This window comes from Chelonia mydas, chromosome 14, assembly GCF_015237465.2.
Source record: "Chelonia mydas isolate rCheMyd1 chromosome 14, rCheMyd1.pri.v2, whole genome shotgun sequence".
NCBI classification, from domain to species: domain Eukaryota; kingdom Metazoa; phylum Chordata; order Testudines; family Cheloniidae; genus Chelonia; species Chelonia mydas.
The window spans coordinates 24,234,883-24,255,598 of record NC_051254.2 but is presented as its reverse complement, the minus strand read 5'-3'; the positions used below and the strand labels follow the sequence as shown (position 1 = coordinate 24,255,598).

The window sequence follows — 20,716 nt, the reverse complement described above, 5'->3', positions numbered from 1 at the left end:
GGGCCCACAGTTACATAATCTCTGCTTCACTTGGGCTTTGCTCCACGATTTGCAAAACAGGTGGCATACAAGGTAAGAGATACATTTCGGATTAATACTGCTATGTGCAATTAGCCAGGCAGGGCGAGGCGGCTTCGGTGTCGGTGAAAGCAGAGGCCTCAAAGCATCCAGGACAGACTGCAGCAAAGGCACTGGGCAGGCTGCAGTTTAGGTATTTAGGGAGTGAGTGAGATGGGCAGGGCTGGTTTAAGGAGTCTGGGGAGACCCAGCCAGATTAGCCTCTGAGTCCCAATGCAGCATTGTTGTGTTTGGAGCTTCATGCCATCACTAGTCTTCTGTCTCATCAGTCTCTCCCCACTTTCCCCAGGGCCCCCCTCATCCGCTTCCTCCCCAAGACCCCACAGGCTCCCCATCTTCTCCAAACCCAGCCATCCCCGAATCCTACAGCCTACCCAGACTCCCCCGCACCACCCCTGCCTCTGCCCCATACCTCCTGTCACCCTAACCCCAGGGCTGGGGGAGACCAAGCGCCCAAAAAAACCTGTCAATTGAAGTTTCCCCATCCCAGTAGGGGAACAATAGGAGCAGCCCCCACATGCAGAGACCTGCCAGCAAAGAGGTGCTCAGGCCTACTGGTTGTCAATGGCACCCACCACAGGCAAAGCCATGGAGAGTTTCCCTGTTCTCTGTGTGCCTAGAGGGGGAGGGGAGTGGGGCCAGAGCCAGCCCTCACAGCACTGACCCATCCCTTTCTCCCTGGCTTCTTCCAGAAGCCCTGGACTCCCGGTCTCCCTCACCTCCCTCTTGACCCAGCCCCGCCATTGGTCTCTCCTCCTCACAGTGATATGGGGAGGGGCCTGGTAGCTATTGAGTAGAGCCGCCAGCTGGCCAGGCCATTGCTTATTAACATAGAAACCAAGGAGCAAAGCAAAGCAATGCAATCCAGTGTTACCGCCCGGGGGATCTTGCCTTAGTCCTCATCTCCAGGACTTTGTGGTCCACGATGCCCTTCTTCCAGAGTTTCACCGCCGGCGCCTCCCTAGAGCTGCCCTCTCCCAGGTCCTTTCCTGTCCCATGTCTCTCTTCTCTGCCCCTCTGCTTATGGGGCCGGAAGATGTAGCTGTGGCTATCCACTTACTTCAGGGATTCTTGCATCTTCCACTGAAGCATGTAGCTGGCCACTGTCAGAGACAGAATACTGGGCTAGATGGACCCTGGGTTTGATCCTGTCTGGCAGTCGCTACGTTCCTGTGGCATCCTTTAGGACACATGACTGGGAGAAGGCTTGTGACTTGCAACGACAGCTCCCTGTTTTAAAGGGCCTTGTGTATACACATTACGAAACAGTCCTTGATTACATGATCACATAGTATTTTTTCTACAGGACCCCGGCCTTATTCAGTGCACAGGACAGGTGGTCCTCTGGGGATGAAGCAGGTTTGGCTGTGTAGATAAAGAAGTTGTTGTCTGTAGGACCCCTGCTTCATTTACTGCAGAAACTGGAATGTGTGAGTGGATGAGGCAGAGGATTGCAGGAAAAGAAAGGATGATTTCATTGTTAAGGCAGTTGAATGCTGCTCTGCAGTGATGGGTTTTATCCCTGCCCCTGCTACAGAGCTCCTATGTGATGTTAGGCAAGTACTTTTACTGATAGTTAAGTTGACTGAGGCTGAGTTTTGAACTTATAAAGTGATATAAAATGCTAGGCTCTCTGGAAAATCAGGACCTACATACCTCAACCTTAATTCTGGCATTTTTTAACTTGTGTGCCTGACTTTGCAACCTTACCATTCTTTCTTGTCCCTTTAAAAGTCTTCCTTCATTGCAGGGGATGATCTGTCTGGCAGGGTGGAGTCCATTGAATAATACTGAGAACCTGTCAAATAGATACTCAGTCCTAGCAGAACAGGAGGAATTTTAAAGGCAACAGAACTGTAGCTCAAGTGAAATGAAATGGCATGCAAATGTAATTAAAGTACTGCATATTAGAACTGGATTTATCAACAGCTATTCTCTGTTCTGAAAATATGTCATATAGTGGCCTTTAGGAATGTGAGGAGTTTAAAGGGAAATTGGAGTGGCTGATGCTGGAGTGAGTGGTCCCACTGGAACAAACTCTCACTGTATCTGTCTCATCTGTGTCTTCCACAACAGATATTATAGGCCAAATTCTGCTCCCAGTTACAGCTATTCAGTCCTATTGATATCAATTGGGTTCCATGGGCTTTAATAAGACAGAGTATGGCCCACAGAGAACCATTTACTCCAAAAGGATCCAATGATCCCATAATTTGATAAGGACTCAGGATAGAAGGTAATTTTACAGGGTAATCAGATTCAAAACACAGTCCTTCTGGTCAGGTGCCAACTAGGTTAATAAAACTAATTAACCCTTTACAAGTAAAGAAGCCGTGTCATAAACATTCAGCTAAGGGTAGCATAAAATCCCTCCTTTACCTGTAAAGGGTTAATCAGTTCCATTAACCTAGTTGGCACCTGACTACAAGGACCAATGGGGAAAGAAGATACTTTCAAATCTGGGGGGGGGAAGGTTTTGTTTGGGCTTTTGTTGTTCTCTCCGGCGACAAAGAGAGAGACCAAGCATGTAATCCAGCTCCTATTGAATAATACATCTAAAATTACAGAAATAGTAAGTAATAGCAAGGAAATGTGTTAGATTATCTTTTGTTTTAGCTTGTGAACTTTCCCTAGGCTAAAAGGGAGGTTTATTCCTGGTTTTGGGTTTTTTTTGTAACTTTAAGTTTTGCCTAGAGGGGAATCCTCTGTGTTTTGAATCTGATTACCCTGTAAAATTACCTTCTATCCTGATTTTACAGAGGTGCTTCTTTAACTTTTTCTTTATTATAAAGTTCTGCTTTTAAGAATCTGATTGGTTTTTAGTGTCCTAAAAACGCAAGGGGCTGGTCTGTGCTCACCTTGTTTACTCTCAAGCCTCCCCAGGGAAGGGGGTGAAGGGGCTTGGGGGGATAGTTTTGGGAAACAGGAACTCCAAGTGGTCCTTTTCCTAAATCTTTGTCTAACTCACTTGGTGGTGGCAGCGATACTGTTCCAAGAACAAGGAAGAATTTGTACCTTGGGGAAGTTTTTAACCTAAACTGGTAAAGATAAGCTTAGGGGGTCTTTCATGCGGGCCCCCACATCTGTACCCAAAAGTTCAGAGTGGGGAGGGAACCCTAACAGACTCCCTCTGTTATATATTTTCTATATATAATATCTATATATAGTTATTAACTGTCATTATTTTACCATGTGCTTACACATATTTCTAAAGTACTTCTCACTGTCGTGAAAGCTCAGCCTTAACTCTGCTCCCTTGTGTTTATGCCTTAATCTGTGGTCTCACATTATAGCAATAAAATGATGTCAGTAAATGCATCATATAATCCAAACTTTAATTTCTCATTCTACCTCATGTACAGTAAGTTAGAGTACTGTACCGTACAGCCTTTAGTCTTGCTTTGTCTTTTAAGTCTAAATGAGGTCTACAGAACAAGTAATGTTGGAAGAAATCAATCCCCATAGACTTTTCCAAGTCCACCCATGAGAATGCAAGAGCTTGCTTTGCAGTAAGCAAGCCCCCTGGATTGGGTACCCGTCTGAGAAAGGTAAAATCAGTTACTAGAACAAAGGACTGGAGGGGAGAAGATCTTGCATCTGTTTTTTAAAAATGTGCTACAATGTTCCTGAGGATTACAGACCCGGGAGCCTTCCTTCAGAACCAGGATTACTGGCTGGAACAAACATTATGAGACACCTAAATGAATGTGATATAATTGGGACAAAGAAGCATGACTTTCTATAAAGGAAAATCGTGCCTCTCCAATCTACTGAACCATTTTCCTCATGTCTCATTGGGGAGCTGGGAATTTTCCCTTTCTGGCAGTGCAAAGCTACTATTAGCTCTGCAAGGTCAGGAGATGCGTTCAAACATTGTTATGTATAGAAAAGCTGTCACGAGCATAGGACTGAACTGTAGCTGTTGTGGGCCTTAGACTGGAGCAATCTGGAGGGGTAGAAAAGACAATTTCACTCAGGGGGGAGAAGGAGGAACCCTTTCTGTGGCAGCATGTTTTTTTTTTTAAATTTTAATAGCAGCTGTTTGAGACTGCTCAGGGGTTTGGAATATTGGAATGAATCACATGCAGGATGGATTAGTGGACAGAGTGCAGGTGAGGCAGCCAAAGGGACATGATAAATACATGTATCACATATGCGATATATACATTAGGTATGTAGAGAGGGATCAATAAAGAGTGCTTTGTAAATTCTTCCCTGTACAGCATTGCTCCTTGATATAAAATTCTCAGTGAGTAATCCGTCATTTCCTGTCTCCAGAGAAGTCTCTATAATGGAAGTGCTTTCGAAATATTTATGCCATGTGATGAAATGGGCTATGAACATTCCAGCAAACACACACGCAAGCCGCTCCGGATACTCACAAGAACTTCAGTGGCTTTTCAAGCTCAAAGGAATTGTTCTAAGGTTCCCTTCCAAAGGAAACTAGTTCAGCTCATTATTTGCAGACAGCATCTGTCACTTTTTTTATGCCAGTGGGTGCTGGTTGTCCTCAAAGAACACTGTACAAATGTGCAGACTGCTGTGTGTTGAGAGAGGTCTATTATATCAATTTTTCATTTCAAAGCAGCAATAACAGCAAATAAAGCCAAAGCCACATGACACTGTTGCTTTCATTGATGCCCTTATTCTAAACTAAAGAAGAGCAGCAGGGGAGATGGTGTCAACAGATTTTTTTCTTTTGGTCAACCAAAGATGCAGGATTTGCAGGGACTCCTGGCCACTTCTCTGGGACTAGGCTGCGATGTCCAGCAAGAATACAGGTATGATGCCCTAACGTTGATTAGAAGAGAGGCATTTTACTCAATAGACAAGTTCTGATCCACACCCCCCACCTTGCTCCCGCCACACACAAACAAACACATCTATTCATTGTTGTTTAAGCCTGGCATGCATTAGCCTATTTGCATTCTGCCCATCTAGGAGAGATCCACCTCTTCAAATGAAGGAAGGGCCACTGAGCCCAGAAAACAAGATTCCCTCGGACAACAAATGATGAAACAGGACCAGGAGTGAGGGTACCAGCGAGCTGGGTGACAGTTTTCTGCTGGAAATTTATTTTGCTGAAAAATGCAGAATCAGGTTGACCAAAACATTTCACAGATTTGTGTCAAATTTGCCAAATGATCAAAAGTAAAAAAAAAAACAAGGAAATGCAGAAAAATCAAAACGTTTACTTTTGAAATTTGACATTTCGATTGAAAACTATTTTTGTTTTGAAATTGATTACAATTCCATATGAAAGTTTAAAAAAAAAACCATAAAAGAGTAAAAAAAATTAAAGGAAACAACTTTTGTTTCAACTTTTTTGGTTCAGCCAGTGCACCAAAATATCAATTATTTGCACAGTTCTAGGCACCGAATGGGGACACTGAGCGGAAAACCCCAGACAGTAATTACTGCTTCATGAAGGTTTAAGGGCACTGGACTGACATGTGTGGAGGATGATATTGGGTGTATTCACAGCGGCTGGTCAAAAATATTCTTTATCTGCCCCTGTAAATTGTGATGAAAATGAAACATTTTTTGTTTGTGTCAACATTTTTTCTATAGCTATTTTTGAATTTTCATAAAAATACCCCAAACCCTGAAAATGAACTTTTTTAAAAAAAAAAATTTCAGCAGTCAAAAATTGAAACATTTTGAAAATGTTTCAGTTTTTGGCAATTGAAAGTCAAAAAGCTTCGTCTGGTTGGGGAAAACTTTTTGGTTTGATTGAAAATGTTTGCCCGGTTGGCTGAAATTTTTCACTTTTGGTCACTGAAAACAAAAATATGAGGAGCTTGGGGGGTTTCGGCTTTTCTAACAGCTTTAGAAATGTTGTTGAAAGTTGATATTTCACATAGAAATTTCTGAAGGGGCCGCCTCTGTGGGTGATGGGGAAGCCAGTTCATAGATTCATAGATTCCAAGGCCAGAAGGGATCATTGTGATCATCTGTCTGACCTCCTGTCTAGCACAGGCCACGAGACTTCCCCAAATAACCCTAGTCCTTGGCCTCTCTGGCAAGTCTGCCAAATGGCAATGACATTAGAAGCAAATTAAAGCTGGGTTCTCTGCTACCATCGCTGCAGGGGTGTCCTGAACGAAGCCTTCTGGTACTGGCCCTCCGACCTGCCAAACGGTGATGGGTACCAGGCTTTGAGAAAAGAGTAATTATGGAATGGCAAGATCGTTCTCTTCCTCCAGGCGGGTGGGGAAAGGAACCCCCCCCCCATACACACACACTGCATGGGGGTTCCATCCCCCCCTTCAGGCTGCAAGTCCCTCCCCAGTTGTGCTCCTGAGCCTCCACTCCAAGCTGTTGCAGAGGGGTCCCTGGCCTGCCTCCCACCTCGCTGCAGCGATAGGAGACAGTCAGGGACTTGTTCTGTGTAGTGGGAATAGCTGAGAAGAGGTTGGGTGGGAAGCAGGGCTTGAAGGGTTGCCTGTAATCCCTTAAAGGGGGGCCGCTCATCTCATCATTCACTCCAGCCAGCTGTGGAGGTGTTTTCTGTGAGAGGGAAATTTGTGAGCTGGAACCTGACTCCAAATCATGACAGAGATTTACTCTAGCACTTTGTTCCGTATTCGCACCAGATCTAGCACACTATGCAGAGACATGCTCCTCAGCATTCAGCTGTGAGAATGCCAAGGGACCTGCATGCTACAGGAAGGGATGCTGGGGACTCAGTGGGTGACACACCAACCAAAGGCAGGGGAGTGCCAGTGTCCTGGCCTCTGTCTAACTCCCTCTGCTATGTTAGTTAGAGAGAAGCAGGTTGTGAACACTCTGACATCAGAGGTTCTGTTCCCAGCAAGACTCAGCCCTTCATACTTCGCAGGCAGACAAAATAAGCACTGAGCAGTTTATTCTGTGGGGGCTCTTCTGATAACCCCATAAGAACAGTGGCACATCTGGTATACGCAGTGTCCTGGCCCCAAGCCTTCCCTACACATACTGTTAAGATGGGTACTGTGCAGCCCTCCACCCCAGGGCAGTATTTTAGATGTGCCATATACATAATGCATGAGGTGCATTGGGGTCTTCAGGATCTAAGTAATGTTAGTCTTGTATACACACAATAGTATTAGCACCCTGAGGCGGCTTCAGTGATCTCTTTATCGCTTGTCAGATGGTAAAAGGTGCAAAGCAATTTGAGATTCATCAGGTTAAGACACAAGGTGAAATGGCTACAGCTCAGATAGTCAGATTCAGACCAGGGTCAGCATGCAGTTCATTGACCTCAGAAGGAGGCCAGGCTTTCACCAGGGAGGAGAGTTTGGCCCACAGTATGTTCACACAGAGCCTTGCTATGTAAACCACACTGTGGAGCACAGACAGGAGAAGCACAAGGAAGCAGACGGGCTATCAAACGGCATTTCTTTTTTTAAAGGCAAAAAGGGGAAGAACATACTGTGTGTCTCTGAAGCAATTACTCCAAGAGATGGTTACAATTGTATAATTGCATGGTTTGTGGTTACATTTGTCTAAATATTTGCTGTCACATCTGTGTCCCTTCCCAATATCACAGGCCAACCCCATCATATGGACCACAATACTGTACCATGATACTTGGAGGTAGCAATATGATGTGCTGCCATTTTGTGGGTGTCAAGGTTATTTTGAGGCCAATTACCTGTCCTGAGAGCTAAACTCAGGGTCTCCATGATGCATCCAGGACTATTCCGTCTGGAGTAAGTTTTGCAGCCAGAGGGGACACCAAAAGCACCTTACTCTTTTGGTGGCTTTTCCAACTCTACCCATTAAGGAGCACTAAAGGTTTCTGCACCCACCCCAAAATGCCCCTAGACAGACATCTGACTGGTTGAAGGTTCAATGTTCTATTATTCAGGGATTTCTCCAGTTACTGGCTTCACTTGGATGATCGCTGACATCAATGGTCTTACATAAACTGCTGTTGTATGTGGATTATTTAGAGAGCATCTGATAATCAGTGCGAACTGGAGAGCAGGACTGAGTGCTAGGGAGGAGGAAATGGACAGAGAGGGCATGCGCCTTGGCACAGCTGGGAGATCCGGCCTGTAGCTCCAGGGCAGCTCTGATTTCCCTGTCAGGACCTATTAACCAGAACAAACACATGGGGCAGCATTCACTGTGCGAGGGCTGAGTTGTGTGGCCACATCTGTCAGAATCACAGTGCTGAGTCTGACAGGACCATCATTATTTTTGATTTGCCGTAAAGCATATAAGAAATGCTGTGACCTGGCCATGAATATAATTTCTCCCTAAAACTTCATGGTTTGCTTACCCATTTTGGGTGTGTGTGTGTGTGTAAATTTGTGGCGTGTCACAGCATTTAGCAAACAACCCTAGTGACTGTCACAGTTTTGTCCGACAATCTCCTGCACGTGGGAGGTAGAAGACAGACGAGGAGAGGGTTACAGATGTGAGGGGAAAACAGACACATAATGTCAGAACGTTTGTGATAGATGATGCAAAGACTCTGAAAATCAAATGCACAGCTACAAATTGGGGAATAACTGGCTAGGAGGTGGTAGTGCAGAGGGTTGTAGTGGATCACAAATTGAATATGAACAAACTGAGTGATGCAGTTGCGAAAAAGGCTAAGATCATTTTGGGGTATACTAACAGGACTGTTGTATCTAAGATATGGGCGGTAATTGTCCTGCTCTACTTGGCACTGGTGAGGCCTCAGCTGGAGTACTGTATCCAGTTCTGGGTGCCACACTTTAGGAAAGATGTGAACAAACTAGAGAGAGTCCAGGGGAGAGCAACAAAACTGATAAAAGTTTTAGAAATCCTGACCTATGAGGAAAGGTCAAAAAAAAGGGTCCTGTTTAGTCTTCAGAAAAGAAGACTGGAGGGGGACTGGATAACAGTCTTCAATATATTAACGGCTGTTATAAAGAGGACAGTGATCCATTTTCCTCCAAGTCCACTGAACATCAGTGCCGGAACTAGGAGTACTGGGGGTGTTGCTGCATCCCCTGAGTTGAAGTAGTTTCCATCATATACAGGGTTTACAGTTTGGTTCAGTGGGTCTCAGCACCCCACTTAGGACACTAAGTAATTGGCTTAATCCCTAGTAAAGGAGATTTAGGTTAGAAATTAGGAGAAACTTTCTAACTATAAGGATAGCTAAATACTGGAATAGGTTACCAAGGGAGGTTGTGGAATCTTCATCACTGGAGGTTTTAAAGTATAGGTTAGATAAACCTGTCAGGGATTGTCTAGGTTTACTTGATCCTATCTCAGCATGGGGGCATGGACTGGATTACTACTTAAGGTCCCTTCCAGCCTTACATTTCTATGATGGGATTTCCAAAGCGCTCAGCTTTGGCCTAACTCTGCTCCCAGTGACGTCAGTGGGAATTTTACCATTCACCTCAATGGGAGAACTGTTAGGCCAATGCTGAACATTGTGGAAAATCCTCCCCCACTCCAAAGTGTACTTGGTTTCTTTAGAGTCTCACACCAGATTCAGCGGTCCTGAACTTGAATCATTCATCCACAGGCACAATTTGTAAGTCACATCACACCTGGCAGTTACCCTTTTTAAAGCTGCCAATCAGTTAACTATATTGGAAATCCATGTAATATATATTTATGCAGAACACCTTTATGCAGTAATTACATCTCTGTTCCTAATCAATGTTCAGCAGTCTTCCCACATGACACAATTTAATATTGAGGTGAAATTAATCTTTGCAGTAAATCAGCTCTGCAAAATTGCCATGTCAGCCTGCAACATATTCAAAGCAATCGCCACTTGGCTCATTTGCTGGAACTTTACCAGAATAACCTTGTGACAACATTCAAATGAAACTGGGACAATGTTTTATGAGCATAGAGTCCTATTGACTGTGATGCCAATTGCTCTCCATTCCTCGTGCAGACTTTGTAAGAGGTATGAGGTTACAGTTTGGGGAGAGGTGACTATTTTAGCTGTCAGATCACACATCATTTCACACATTCATCTTTTGGAGGAGATGGAAAATGGAGACCCACAGTTTGCCTTTGATTCTATTTTTTAACTGCATTTGAGTTAGTAAATATACTGTATATATATAAAGAACAAACAAACAAGGGATCTGGACAATTTAGCCAGAACATGGGTTATTTCCAGTCTAAGCAGTTACTATCTGCCAACCTAAATTCCCTTGGCACTTTCAATTGGATCCAGAGTCCTTCTTCACTTTGTCTTAAACTGTAGTATCAGTGTGCACTGTTAAGCCACTGCTGTTTCCCACCCCACAGGTGGCTGCACTTCAGGTAGGTGGGATGATTGCTGTATCTAAATATCATACTGGTTGTGAGGTGCTTTTAGGATGAAAGTCAGTGTATTATGCAGTGGGGCCATGGTCATAAGTGCCTGTACCTCAACCCAAGCCCAAACAAGGTTACTGTTACAGCCACCAGTAAGTTCTGTGGCAAGAGCTATCTGCCTATTGGTCTAGCTCTGTATATCCAGGTATTTATATTGCCTCATCATCGTAGTACCTGAGTGCCTGCCAAGTATTTATAAACAGAAAGAACAATACCATTTGTTCTCTTTTCCTTCCCAGCCTACAGGAGAAAGAACGCGATCAGTTTATAGATTTCTTGTGTGTTTGCTTTTTTATTTGTGTGTGTGCGTAAAAATGAATGAGCGTGTGTCACCACAAGTGACTGTATGTGTCTGTGTGTGAATGAATGGTTTGTGTCAGGTATGGCAGTGAGCATACGAATGAGTGAATGATTGGGTGTAGTACTGTGTTAAGACATTATTGAGGGGAAGCGAAGTCAAAGAAATGTGTTTGCATTTAGTTCTGAAAATGTTTAGTACCATGGTCGTTCTTATCTCTTGTGAGGCTGAGCTCCGTAGTTTAAATCCAGCTGCTGTGAAGATTGTCTCCTCTGTTGGGCCTTGGTTCCATGGTTTTGGCAGACTGTAGCTGTTCAGAGCAATGGAGGCAGCTAAGGCTAATCCCATAGAGGGCATCAAATATCAGGACAGAGACCTTGGAGCGGGGTGCCATGGCAGAGTGCAGCGCATGGGGGGATGGCGTGCGGTTAAGCAGACAGGTTGCTGTGATTTTGGAAGCTTTATCAAGCTAGTTCTTTGTTCGATAGGTTGCGGTGCGACCTCCTGGCCAGTTGCCGGTGGAAGTGTTTTGTGTTGCCATGGCTATTTGGGCATCCGGCAGCAAGGAGGAGTTGAATGATTTAGTTGGGGATTGGTCCTGCTTTGAGCAGGGGGTTGGACTAGATGACCTCGTGAGGTCCCTTCCAACCCTGATATTCTATGATTCTATGAAAAGGAGCCAAAGGCTGTGGAATGGTTTACTGATCTGAGGGGAGATGTCATCAATATTAGGGGATGTTGCAAAGGAGGCACATTTTTCAAAGCGCATCCCTCTTCTCCCAGCCCAACCTCAGTCTGCTCTGGCTCAGCATTAGACAGGAGCCAGCTTTGGCACTGGCACTGAGAAAACTGGGAGAGCTAAAGGAAATTCTCTAAGGGAGCCTAGTAAAATGACCTCGAATTTCCTGAATGGAGAGAGTTTGGTGCAGCAGCTACTGGGATGAGAAGATGTCTGTCTTGTCTATTTAGACTGTAAGCTCTTCAAGAGCAGGGACTGTGTCTTCCTCTGTGTTTGTATAGCACCCAGCACATCGGGGCCCTGATCCTGATTGGCACCTGTTCTGCTATTATAATAAATAATAATACATTCTGTGGGCTAGATTCTGCCCCCACTTTTGCCTCACTGCATTCAGTGGGCTTGCACGGAGGTAACAAAGGGCAGAATTTGCAACTGGAACCTAGGGCCAAATCAACCCTTCCCATATTGCAAGACATGGAAGGTGTGTGAGGCAGTGGAGCTATTGAGTAGAGAGGTGCTGTGATCACAAGGTCAGTTTTCTGAGTGGCCCTGTGCTTTAAGGATGGTCTTGTTGTTAATGCACTGGAGTAGGACTCAGGAGACCTGGGTATGATTCCTGTTTCTGTAATAGAGTCTCTGTGTGACCTTGGGCAGGTTACTTAATGTCTCTGTGCTTCAAGTACCCAGCTCCAAACTGGGCATGGTATTCCTGCTTTTGTCTGTCATGTTTATAGAGGGTACGTCTACACTACCCACGTTACAGCGCACCCCTGAACGACAAAAGTTTTAGCGCTGAAAGTGGCAGTGTAGACACAGCCTTAGATTGTAATCTCTTTGGGGGAAGGGACTGTTTCTTATTATGTGTGTATACAGCACCTTGCACAATAGATCCTGGCTGGGACCTCTAGCTGCTACTGCAATGCAAATAGTTAATGATTATAATGATAAGTACAAATGGAACCTTCCCTTAGGCGAGAGCCACTGAGTAATTCTGTGCTTGGCCTCTATTAGCAGAATCTTTCCCCTGGGTTTTATGAGGGAAGCTGATCATATATTCTGCTTCTAATTTGCAAGTTGGTGGGTGGTATCTGCAGACAGGCCAGGGTTCCTTCCATTTACATCAATGCTGCTGTCAGTTTGGGATGCTGCACCTGACCTGCTGGGAATAAAGATGTAAAACCCACCAGATATGACTGGGAGACTGGTAGATGGGGGCAGTTTCCCCAAGCTGCTTCCCTGCAGCCTGTAATGATAACCACCCTCCTCTGCACCTGTTTCAGCACAGGCAGCTCTCCACCAAGGGAGTGGAGCAGCTCCCAAGGGAACAGCTGCTGCAGTTCTCATCAGTTTCCCCTTTCTGAAGAACTGAAAGCAGGGGCTGTGAGTAGGAGTGGGCAGAGGTGAACGTCAGGCTCCGTCCCTCCGAGACGCAGCCGTTAATTCATGCTGAGCCATTTCAAACACCAAGACATCACCTGGGAATATCCCTCTAGAGCAGGGCCTCAGCCTGCCACAGTTTTGTTCTTGGAGAGCAAAATCTCCGCTCCCTTTGTCGGGACTATTTGCTGAACCGAGGGTCTGGGTACAGAGAGTGGAAATAACCAGGGTAGGCCAGCATCTGCCCCTGGCTGACCCAGCATCCCCCATGGCAATGCTAAATCAATCCAGCACCCACCCAGCCTCTCACACAGCCTTGGTGTTTATAGCTTGACAGAGAGACACAGGACTTGCCTGACTGGATCAGATCATGAATGCGACCAGTCTGGGATCCTGCCTCTGCCCACACTGCTGCTCCACAGCAGAGTACATGGGGCTTGTAGGAGTGATATTCCCTTCCAATCCCAGAAGCATAAAGATGGACGAACCTTACTTCAGTGTGTCACCACAACTGTGGCTACAGGGATGGAGAAGGCTTTGTATGGATGGAAGCCTCTTGGCCTTAGCTGCAGAGCTACCCTCTTAAGCAGACTCACCGTACAAATCTCACTGTCAATAGTGATAAAACTAGCCCTGTGGTCACCAATATATTCCTTTGGTAGGGTTATTTCCTTGGGGCCAGCCCTCCCCAAGGAAAAGCCCCTGCAGCCAGTGGGGTAGTTGGCTGAGCAGGGGAGGGGTACAATATCAACAAGGACCTCACCTTTTGGCCCTTTAGGAGTAAAAATAGATGACTTTTTATAACTGATTATGATAATTATTTATTTGTATTGTGGTGGCACCTAAGAGCCTCACTCATGGACCAGGACCCATTGTGCCAGGCACTGAACAAAAATATTGTCCCTGCCCCAGAGAGCTCACAATCTATGTATAAGACAAGAGAAAACAGATGGAGACAGGCAGACCAATGGGGGTGCACAGGGACACATGATAGGTAGGGTTGGGATAGGTCATTAAGTCTCTTGACAGTGAAGACAAGTAGCTTTGGTAGCATAGGGAAGGGGGAGCCAGCGGAAGGATACAAAGAGAGGAGTGACCAGGTCAAAGTGATGGGCTAGGAGAATGAGCTTTGAAGCAGCATTCTGAATGGATACGAGTAAGGCAAGATTGTCTTTGTCAAGGTCAGAGAGAAGGACGTTGCAGTAATCAAGACTTGAGATGATGAGACCAAGGCAGGTATAATTCTACTTCCTCATACAACATCTATTTCTTCCATTAAATAGCTCTTTGAGCTGTGTTTATTGTGGAGTATCTGAACACACAAGTGCATAGCAAGGTTCTCTTTGCCCAGCTTCCTTCCTTTTTCTGTTCTTGAGTGAAGTGGGTTTCAATGAGGTTAGGCTGGTGCCACAGGGTTGACTGCTGTTCTTAGAAGGCCGTTAACAGTTCAGATTTCTAAAGATGTGCTGGTTTCTGCCAGTGCCTTTTCTCCAAGACTGTGCAGGAGACCAGAGATCACAGATAAAGTGACTGGCCTCTCCTGGAGCTGCAGGGTACCAATGAGCATGCCTCTCAAGAGGCCACAATGTGGGACACTCAATGTGTGAGAATGGCTGAAAATGAACGACACAGAAATTATTCATGTAGGACATTGAAAATGCTCTGGGGAGGGTGGGCAAAACATTTCTGTCAAAACTTTTTTCAGTGGAACCTATATATATATGTATATATACATGGCAGAAAGTGTCTCCTTTCTTTGAAAAGTACTCCTTTTCTTTTTGCGAATACAGACTAACACGGCTGCGACTCTGAATCCTTTCTTTGAAAATTTTCAATTTTTCATTTGGAAACTGACACCTGCCCCCAATCAATTCCTCCACCCCCCCAAATTTTAGCAGTTTTTTACTCACATTTTTGGTTTTGGTTTTTCATCTAAAAGTTGAAAAATTCTGTTGAGAAAAAAGCCATTTTCTGGACAGCTCTAGCTGTGGGATTCTGTCCCTTAGTGTCAGTAGCTTTGCCGATAGCTTCACTTTTATGATCCTACATTTCTCATGTAAATAATTATTTTTTCAACAATAAAAGTGTGAGGACCCCAAATGATCATGGAACATGGTTAACTTTGTGACTAAAATGAGGAATGTCAGAGGTATGGTAGCAGACTAAGACTGTCATCAGCCTGTGCTTAAATTGAGCAGCTAGTTGACACACTGAAAGCTGCCCTGAGTATCTTACTATCTCTGGTGTAAATAGTGGATAGTGTAAAAAATCTTTATTGGAAGTGCAGTATCCCAGCTAAGCAAACCCTCTGGGATCAGGACAGATTCCAAGGGCAGTGACTGGATGCACACGTTTAGAAGAGAATTAGCATTTATCTAGCATCACCTCCCCCATCCAGATGGGAATTCCTGGACATGATAGCACTTCATCTCCTTCCCCCCAGACAGCAGGAGAGCCACACCCATACATACCATGGACAACCACACCCCACACAAATACCTGCACCAGAGAGACACAGCCACCCCAGGGGCATGCCCTGCACACTGCTGCTTCCTACACAGACACACACTGCACACGCCCCAGAAGAAGGCACAGTCACCCCAGAGACACGCTCACCACATCCTGTACAAATGCAAGGCATGTCTAACCTAGAAACGCTGCCGCGGTGCCACTGTAATGCTCTAGTTTAGACACTGACTACAGCTACAGAAAGGGTTCTTCCCTTGCTGTAATAAATGCACCTCTCCAAAAGTTGGTAACTAGATCGAGAACTCTTTCGACTTAGCAGTGTCTGCACTGGGCTTAGGTTGGTTTAATTACATCGCACAGGGCATGACACTTTTCACATCCCTGAGTGACGTAGTTAAGCTGGCTTCACTTTGCAGTGTAGACTAGCCCATAGTAAAGTTAAGCCTTGAGAGCTGGCTCTTGCTAAATGAACCCAGCAATGTCTTGGCTTGTTTTTCTTTCACAGACTGCAGGATCCTTTTCTCCTATAACTCTGAATCTATGATTCTGACTGATAGCACTTTGATTACTTAGCGTGAAATCTCATAGACTTTAAAAACCAGAAGAAACCATCATGATAATCTATTCTGACCTCCTGCATATTGCTGGCCACAGAATCTCACCCACCCACTCCTGTAAGAGACCCATAATCCCTGACTGAGTTACTGAAGTCCTCAAATAATGATTTAAAGACTTCAAGTTACAGAGAATTTACCATTTACACTTATTTAAAGATGCAAGTGACCCGTGCCCCACACTGCAGAGGAAGGAGAAAAAACTCAGGGTCTCTCCCAATCTGACTCGGGAGAAAATTCCTTCCCGCCCCCAAATACGGCGATCAGTTAGACACTGAGAATGTGAGCAAGACCCACCAGCCAGAAACCTGGGAAAGAATTCTCTGTAGTAACTCAGGGCCCTCCCCTTCTAATGTCCTGTCTCCAGCTGTTGGGGAATATTTGCTACTAGCAGTCGCAAATCGGCTACATGCCATTGTAGGCAATCTCGTCATAGCATCCCCACCATAAACTTATCAAGCTCAGTCTTGAAGCCAGTTAGATTTTCTGCCCCCACTGCTCCCCTTGAGAGGCTGCTCCAGAACTTCACTCCTCTGATGGTTAGAAACTTTTGTCTAATTTCAAGCCTAAACTTGTTGATGGCCAGTTTATATCCATTTGTTCTTCTTGCCAACATTGGTGCTTAACTTAAATAACTCCTCTCCCTCCCTGGATATTTATCCTTCTGATGTATTTATAGAGAGCGATCATATCTCCCCTCAGCCTTTTGGTTAGGCTAAACAAGTCAAGCTCCTTGAGTCTCCTCTCATAAGATAGGCTTTCCCATTCCTCAGATCTTCCTAGTAGCCCTTCTCTGCACCTGATCCAGTTTGAATTCATCTTTATTATGCATGGGAGACCAGAATTGCACACAGTATTCCAGATGAGGTCTCACCAGTGCCTTGTATAATGGTACTAAACTTCCTTATCTCTACAGGAAATACCTCATTGGATGTATCCTAGGACTGCATTAGCCTTTTCATGGCTGAATTACATTGGCAACTCACAGTCATCCTGTGATCAACCAGTACACCCAGATCTTTCTCCTCCTCTGTCTCTCCCAACTGATAAATCCCCAGATTATAGCAAAAAAAATCGTGTTAGTTTCTAAGTGCATGACCTTACACTTTGCACTGTTAAACTTCACCCCCTTTCTATTCCTCCAGTTTTCAAAGTCATCCAGATCTCCTTGTATGATATTCGTGTCCTCCTCCCTATTGGCAATATCTCCCAATTTTGTGTCATCCACAAATTTTATTAGTGCACTCCCACTTTATTGTGCCAAAGTCATTAATACAATGTTAAGTAAGACAGGTCCCAAGACCGATCTCTGAGGAACTCCACTGCTTATCTCCCTCCTGCCTGACAGTTAATCTGCCAGTATGGCTCATTCTAGTCTCCCCTTTAACCAGTTCCTTATTGACTTTCCAACTCTCATATTAATTCCCATATTCTCCAATTTAACTAATAATTTCCCATGTGGAACTGTGTCAAATGCCTTGCTAAAATCCATGTAGATTAGATCTACAACAGTTCCTTTGTCTAAAAAATCAGTTATCTTCTCAAAGAAAAAGACCAAGTTGGTCTAGCATGATCTCTCTTTTGTAAAACCATGTTGTATTTTATCCCAATTACCGCTTACCTCTCTATCCTTAACTACTTTCCCTTTCAAAATGTGTTCCAAGACTTTGCATACAATTGAAGTCAAACTAACAGGCCTGTGGTTTCCTGGATCCCTTTTTTCCATTTCTTGAAAATAGATACAATGTTAGCAATTCTCCTGTCATAGGGTCTGACCCCCGAGCTTAGCGATTCATTAAAAACCCTTGTTAACCTGGCCAATACCTGTGATTTCTGAAGGGTGGTGAAGAAGTTCCTATGTCTCAGGATAGGTCAAGGCTACAGACCAAGGAGGGCTGTATGGCAAAGTCCAAGGACATGCTCATTAATTTGGCATTACTGTGATCTCCAGTGCTTGTGCCAAGCACTATGCCACACTGACCACTCCAAATTAACACTCACTTATCCAGTGTGTGCCAAATACCGAGATTCAAAACCAGCTCGCTGGTGAGGTATTTGCTTTTAGTTGAATATTCCAGGTATCCCAAAGTACTTTACAAAGCAATGTGGTAGCTGCTGTGACTGAACTCCAGTGCCTGTGCAGGCGAATGAAGCAGCCATTCTTCACTCGGTGGCCGCACTCATGCAGGCTTGAACTCTGGGACATGTTTTAATGAGGGAGGGAACCTTGGTGAGACCCCCCCCAGGTGCGTCCCGTTACTGAGGAACCATGAGAGGTTAACCTTCCATGGGACGCTGTCCCCAGAGATGGGCAGCAATTACCTGAGTTGAACTTCTCCTTTGAAGGACAGCACCAGTGCCCTCCGCCAGAACTGCAGGACCCCGTTGGGGAGATCGGGTTGTCACACAGGTTTATATTGCTGGCCTGCACACATTCACTCGGATGCCTCTGCACACATTTGGTGAACAGCCCGCAGAGAAGAGTTCACAGCCTTTGCTAGGTAATCCATGCACTAATGGTTCTGTTGCAAGCCTGAGGGTATCTATTACAGCATCTCTACTGCTCAGGCTGCGCTGTGTCTCATATGTCTTCTGAAATGGCCACACAGCTAAGTGACATTGAGTTGGGAAATCTATAACAAAGAATGCCTTTGCTATCCATCTCCAGGAAGTGTTAATGTCATCTTTAGCTCTCGTTCGTGCCAATTAGGGCAAAACCCCATGGAAAAGGACTAGATATGTGATGTCAGCAAAGGCTGGTGTGTAGCATTTTGTCTGTTGCTCCGAGACCAGGGCTCAGATTCATCACTCATATTGCCAGTCACAGAGGTGTTCCAACTGTTCCATGCGGACAATGCTCATTTTAGTGTAAACCTTGGTCTGCTGCAGCTGGCAATAGATCAACTTCATAATGAGGTGAAGCTGCTAGTGGAACATTCTGTAACTACATAGACAGGGTCCAATAGGCTCTATTAGGCAAAAGAGATGTTTGATCTACTGTAAGTCTTCTGGGAGACCTTGTAACTGGTTGGCTCAATGGACAGACCAAGATAACTCAGGATAAAGAGAAAATTTTTGTTGATTTAAGAAAATTCAGTTAGAAATGTGCAAAATCTCTCAGAAGAGAATTGAGACAATAGCTGAAAACCAAGGGCTGTATTCAGTAACCAATACTTTTGTTTTCCTGGAACAGATGGTGCTAAGTAAGAATTTGCATTGACATGGCACCTTTTGTGCAAGCAAATCCCCAAGTTCCTTACAATGACAGTATCACCGAATCTATTTCCCCTTTTGGTAGCACAGGATGTGGTAACGATGGACATAAACTAAATATCCAGACCACCTTAAGGACCTAGCTGGAAATCAATCTGGGTGGCACTCGATTTGCAAGGAGCTTATGTCCCTGTGGGATTTCCCATGATGCTCATGTTGATGATAGCATAGGATAGCCCCAACAACATATTCTGTACTGTCTTACCTGGTGTAGTTTAAGGATGGAATTGGTATTTCTAGGGATTTCTAGGTATTACAGGGATTGAAATTCCCAAATCCCATTAATTTTAATGGGAAATGAACATCCAGATTCCTTAGGCAGCTTGGAGAATGTCCATTGAAATGTCTCCAGAGACCAGATTTGCTCTCAGAGGCTACCCCACAACAGTCTACAACTTGACCTCCTCTCTTCTGTCCCTGCCCCACTTACTCCTAACCTCCTCTGCCCTGTCCCCCCACCAGCTCCTCATCCTCTCAGTGTTCTAGTCAAACTGCTCCTTCACTTCACTGCCTGGGCCACGGCAGGGGAAGCACGGACAGCACAGGAGAGACAGTCTCCCTGCTCTCATTTCTCTTGCCAATCCAGTCCCTGGCTGCCAAGAAGAGCGATTATAGAGAAAGCCCTGCTCAGCCCTGTAGCTGTGGGCTGGAGCATGCTGGGTCGCTCCTTGGGGATGGTGGATACACAGTACTGATGAAATGGTCAGGGAATTTCGCTGTCAAACTCTAACAAATCTCTACTGAGCGTGTGCAAACTGAGATTTGTCAGATGCTTGTACCTTTGCCAAATGTGATGGTTTTTTCCTGGAGTGCCACAGAGTGCATCCCTGATACCAAGTTTCAGGTTCTGGCATCAAAGCATGGAGGTGCTAAAGCTTCTCACTGACATGCCTGTAAGAATGTTTTAATGGGCTAACAATGTATTTCCCCCCAATTTCACTCTCAGAACTGCTGAACCATTTTAGCTGAAACTTTCCAAAACCAGTCAGCCTGAGGCAGACAGAATTTCAGCCTAAATGGTTTATGTTAAGCAAAGTTATAAGCAACTGAAAAGATGGTTTTATAACAGGAAGTGTTAGGCAGCCTTAACTGCAAGTGTTGTTAGGAGCCCTGCCTACAATTTCTCTGTCCTCCACAGTGATCACAAAGAGGTGTGAAAAGTAAATCATCAGCAGCTGAGATCACAGTCCTTGAGTCATCATCCCTGTGCAGAGTAGGATGCCCTAAAGGAGCCAAAGCTCCAACGATTAGCAACATTCAGCCCCCTCCTCCACCACCAGCATCTGTCCCTCCAGCTGGCAAGGGGCAGTGTTCCATCAGCGGGTGTTAGCAAGCCCCCTTACTGAACACTCACGGCAGCTGTATGTCCTGAGTCTGCCACGTTCCTGCAAGGACTGGTGGGGGGAGGTGTGGAGGCTTCTTGTGTTCTCTTCCCCAATCCTGGGGACCAATGCAAGGCAGGCCAAAATTTTCACACACAGCCCCTCATGTGAGTGTAATTAACTACTCTCTTTTCCAGACCATTAATAAAGATGTGACGTGAGATGGGAGCTGATGCTG

The 20,716-nt window shown here is 45.0% G+C and overlaps 1 protein-coding gene across 3 annotated transcripts in view; it reads right to left on the bottom strand.

Annotated features, from left to right (window-relative positions):
- SHISA6 (shisa family member 6) overlaps positions 1–20,716 on the bottom strand; it is a 378,854-nt gene that overhangs the window by 260,564 nt on the left and 97,574 nt on the right. The gene's annotated exons all lie outside the window — the stretch shown is intronic.